The sequence below is a fragment of the Crocuta crocuta genome, unplaced genomic scaffold (assembly GCF_008692635.1).
Source record: "Crocuta crocuta isolate KB4526 unplaced genomic scaffold, BGI_CrCroc_1.0 scaffold425, whole genome shotgun sequence".
Classification (NCBI taxonomy): Eukaryota; Metazoa; Chordata; class Mammalia; order Carnivora; family Hyaenidae; genus Crocuta; species Crocuta crocuta.
Window position 1 is genome coordinate 85,782 of NW_027531909.1, and position 5,288 is coordinate 91,069.

At 41.8% G+C, this 5,288-nt stretch overlaps 1 pseudogene; it reads right to left on the minus strand.

The window, feature by feature from the left end:
- Positions 1-2,401: 2,401 nt before the first annotated feature.
- On the minus strand, positions 2,402-3,389 carry LOC144240366 (sodium/potassium/calcium exchanger 2 pseudogene; annotated as a pseudogene).
- Between the last annotated feature and the right edge of the window lie 1,899 nt (positions 3,390-5,288).

Here is a 5,288-nt window from a genome sequence, read left to right on the forward strand (position 1 = left end):
TTGAGGGTCTCTTTTCCGAGTGTTCTGATGTCATCAGATAGTTGGTATAGTTGGGATATGCAGTCAGAAATCAACTCTGCAAATCAAAAACTAGATGGCCCTACTCAAGGACTCATTCCTCTTTCGGACACCTTATGTTCAGGGCTTGGGCAGCAAAACCTCCCTAAGCTTCTGAAATTAGGCAAAGGACAAAGACCAAGTGCTGAAAACCATTTTTTTCCAACAACACTTCCAAAGTGAAATTGGCAATGTGAAATTTCCTGAAGGAAATCACACATCATTACACACTGTTCCACCTAAAAACGTGTTCTAGCATTTTTGAGGAATACCAAACAAGACATAGCTATGTTTTAAAAAAAATCCTATTCCCATGATAATTTATAGTTCAATTTAGTTCCTGACTGCCAAATGAAATAATGATGATTAAAAGGAATCAATTAAAGCTATGTAGTGCAAAGAGGGGAAATAATACAATGGACTCATTTGGGGGGGTGGAATCAGAAACAGGAGAAATAGACATGAATATAATCTGCTTTCTTTTAAAAAATGCACATGATTAAGCATAGCACAAAATTATGGATGTGGATAACAACTGTTAAGGAATGTCAGCTTCAGCTGCTGACTTTTAAATATCAACAATGACAAGACAGTCACCAACTATAGTAGGTAAAGATATTACCAGAGCTATGTTAATGAATGGTTTACAATTGATTAAATACTGCCTGTAAACTGTATTTAAAAAGTTATTCCGAAATGCGCAAAACCAGCTCCTCCAATCAGAATACAAAATCCCCTGCAATCTTAAATGCACCATTGGATTGTTCTGCCAGTTCCTTTTTCATAAACGCTGTCGATATAGCCTTCAGCTGAATCTGTGATTAAGTTAATGAAGTTCCACTGTTGTGTAACAAAACACAAATCTATTGAGGCCTCAAAAAGACTTTTTACCCTGGACGTGCCCAGGATATTTATAAGACACCAAATCGTTTCCTTGCCTCTAAAAAAAATCTGCCTTTCCCTTGGCAATTGTTCAGGACTCTAATTGGAATAAACGCATAGATTATTAATGCAAACTACTCAAATGAGCAGTCAGGCTTGAGAGATCATCCTTTTGGCTACAAAATGAGAACAGGGAGAGGGGTCCAATGAGGACCTCAAGGATATATACTCAGTTCTCACATCTGAATGCTTACTTGCCATGTCTACTGCTAAATGATTTTTTTACTACAGTTTCTAACAAACAACCATATACTGAGTGAAATGTCAGAAAAAATACAGTAGAAAACATTTTTCTTTTACATGTAATAATAGGAATATTAATAGTGGTGGGTTTTTTTGTTGTGTTTTTGTTTTTACTGCACTTTGCTTCCATGTCTGGCTATTGCAGAAAATGACAGATGGTCATCCAACCTGAACATCAAGGAATTATGCTAAATTAATTTGTTTTTTCATTTTGGACAAAATATCTCACCCTCCACTCAACATCTGTTTTTTGGAGTCATGAGAATTTTCCCAGACACCAGCATGAAAAATCTGCATAAGTATTTCCATTTCTGTTTAGAATCACATTCAGAGACAACATTTCAATGTTAGGATATAAATAAAAACTTCATTACTATACTTAACATAAAATATTATTGATATTATTTATCCATTATTGAAAAAAATCAGTTTCCATTTTTGTAGATCAACTTATTCTCAGCCCTATGCCACTTTGCTCACCACCTAAATGGAAGGACAGCCACTCTTATCATTAAAACTCCCTCAAATTCCACTGTGAAGTTATTTTGGGTCATGTTTATCTTAGCATGTAAAATGGGCCATCTAGCTACCGAGGTAGACAGCAGGGCAATGACTCCCTTTCATGGATCGCGATCAGCTTCTGGTCAAGTGGTCCGAAGCTTATTGCATGGATCAAGAAAAATAGCTGTGACCACTCTAATGACCAGCCCTTCTGGGCCCTGCTGTTGACTTAAAGGTATAGCACTGGTTACACAAAGTTTCTTCCTTAAACGTCTTTGTTCAAAGAGATGGTTCTTGATCATTGTCATGTGCCTATTTTAAAAATTGCCTGCAATTTTCTAGGCTACATACACACATTTTCCTATGAAAAGTAAATTACTCACAAAACCATTATGCCTATTTCCAGACGTAAATAACTGCTGAGTCCGCACTGGGACACTTACATAACCTATATTCATAAATATTTTACTCCGAAGCAACTGGCTTGAGAATTTAAGAGATAGCCACAAGAATATCCCAGAAATACTTTTTCCCACTGCCGTTATCAGTCTGGCTATCACAGAACTTGCAGAAAGCAATCTGCTATGCTCTACAGCCCCAAACACCATCCCATTAAAAAAAGTGGTAGATCTCAAAGACAATGGTTCAGAATACTAAATCAACAACCACCACCACCAACCTTTGCTTGGGCCTCTGGCGCTGTCACCTTGACGACTTTATTGCGATTTATCATTTGCTTCACCCATCTTTCTACTTGGACGTTGAACTTCATGAAAACCACATAGCCAAAATAAGCTGTTAAGAGAAGCAAGCTTTCCCACCACATGATCACATTATCCAGGAAAAATATAATCAGCATGATCAAGTCAACAATGTAGAAGGACACATCCCGAAAGAGCGGCCACCATGTCAGGTTTAAGATTTCTCTGGAAAACAGAGCACACATGCCGATAACGAAAAGGATATTGAACACGGCTGAGCCCACAATTGTGCCTATGCCAACGTTGCTGTGAGCAATGAATACCCCTATAAGAGATGTAAAAAGTTCTGGAGCTGAGCCCCCAGCAGCCATGAAGGTGGCTCCAGCCACATCATCGGAGATGCCCAATTTCTCAGTGATGACAGTCAATGAAGGAACAAAGAACTCATCACAGACGATGGCTAAAGCTATGAACATGTAGATCATTCCAATGACATGGAGAATGATGGCACCTTTTCTTCGCTCCTCGAGGGAAAAGATGTCTCTTGGGTAGTCTCCTTGGGCATGATCTGTCGTGTTCTCAGACTGGCCTTCCTGAGAAAGAGGTGGCTGTGGAGTATAATCCAGAATCTTGTCATTTAAATCTAAGAGAGTTCTTTGGCGGTAACCGTGTGCTACCTGAGGGCCACTTGCACCAGTAGCCTCTTCCGTACTCTTTATCTCTGTCTCAGAAAAGGCACTGATTGAAAATGAGACAGTGCTAATGGCTACGAGGCCCATGAAAAGGCCCACGATTCGAATTAACTTCAGTTTTTTCCTGACACTATAATGTCTCCTGTAGCCAGAGAGTGACTTATCCAAACACCATTTCTCAAGGAAAGTGACGGCAGTGCTTTGGTGCAGATCCATCTTCTGGTGGATGTGGTGGTCTTCAAAGCGTAGACTTAACCAGATGGCTCTCTCATACTTTTCTTCACTTTATAGTCAATGGCGAGTGTGGCGCACGTTCACAATCAGGGATTCTTAAGCTTCGCAGGAAATATTTTCGACATTTATGCTTCAATAAAAATTAAAACAAGGATAAGTAAATCACCAAATCATAGGTCTTTCCTACAAAAAGAACTCTGCAAGTATGAAGTCCTATCCTCTGTTTGACCTTGGGTAAGTTACTTAACTTCTCTGTGCCTCAGTTTCCCCATTTCAGAAATAAGAACAATTATGGCACCTCCCACCAAGGACTGCTTTGAGGAGGAGGTACACAGAATAAGATGTGGCACACAGTAAGCACTTATGATCATGTATTTATAAACTCAAACATTTTGGTAAATCCAGTGTTAACCTATGTAGATGTGTGTTAAACATAAAAAATTTATAGACGGAAATCTATCAGTTTATCCCACCTTTAATCATGTAATAAATAACCTCTCAGTGATATAACCCATCTTTTCGAACTAAGTACTTGACAACCAATAATTATTCATTATGTTTGCTTTTAGTCCAATTATATAATTCCAGTTAAAGGCACACTTTTCTGATTTAATCTATCGTCTGAAAGCACTGAGTGTCGGAGGAGATAGTCCCTCTTTCCCGGTACACATAAGGATCTCAGCACCTTATTTTTCATAAAAAGCCTCTCCTATGTCTGATGAGGAAACAATAGCCCTTTAAAAATTTAAGTTTACAAAAGAATGTTCTGGTGACACAAACTGTCTTTCCTAAACATCCAGATATTATTTTCAGCTAAAGCTTATTTTTAAAAGCAACCTTTAGTCATATGTAAAATAGACAACATAGTGAATCAAACACCTCCTAATTTTTAGAGACTAAATGTAGATTTCATAAACAATATACAAGTGGCAGCAATATCTCTGTCCACAAAATCTGCCAAAAACAGCCCCAACACTGAGTCTTCTAGTAGGTTAGGTATCCGAGCAGTTTTCATTCTCTATCCCACAGAGATGGGTAAAAGATCTAGACATGACAGAGGACATTCTGAAGCCTCCTATTTAAAATTTTCTTTAAAATCACTGTTGTGGCCGCTTTCTGTATCAACGATTTCATTTTAGAGGCTAGCTGAGATCATCTCAGGTGTAAAATAAGCGAATTAAACACACGCCAGTTAAACACGGAGATTAGCTGGAGCTCAGGTTTGCAGAGCAGAGCAAGAACACGGGTTCTTGAGGCTAAGATGCTGCTACCCATCACAGGGATTCTAGGCTGGCTGCAGATGTCGACGCTTAGCACCAAAGATTAAGCGACTCACAGCGCTCCAGGGATTGTCACAATGCCTGGCCAGGGCCACCGGCAGGGACAGACTCAACTCCCAGGGCGCACAATCAGCTCCAGCGAGCCTGCTACACCTGCAAACCAGCCGCCTCGCTCCACCGCAGCTGCCTCCGCCGGGGAAGTGCACCCCCAGCCGCGCCCCAACTTTGCCTTGTGTGGTCCCAAACTTTCCCTGGTGGGTTAAAAGGAAAACAAAACTAAGGACAGACACCCCACTGGCGAGCGGGGATGGAGCTTGGGAAGACGCTTGGCCCACATCTCCCCGAATCGTTTGCGGGTGGGTTGGGGAAGGGGAGCGTCCCTCCGCCAAGTCTACTCCGACGGCAGGCCCTGCCCCGCCGCGCCCCCCGCCTCCGAGGCGGAAGCAACGGCAGTTGGCGTGCTGCAAGCAGGGGCTCGGAAACTGCGCCCCGGAGCGGAGAGAGTTAGCTAACTCCTTGCGGGGCCTGGGGCACCCACGTCCACCGCCGCGCCACCTGTGAGCCTGCGGTGCTGCAGCGGCAGGCGCGCAACCGGATCCGGGGACAACGACCGCTGCGGCCGCCAAACCTGGAGACCG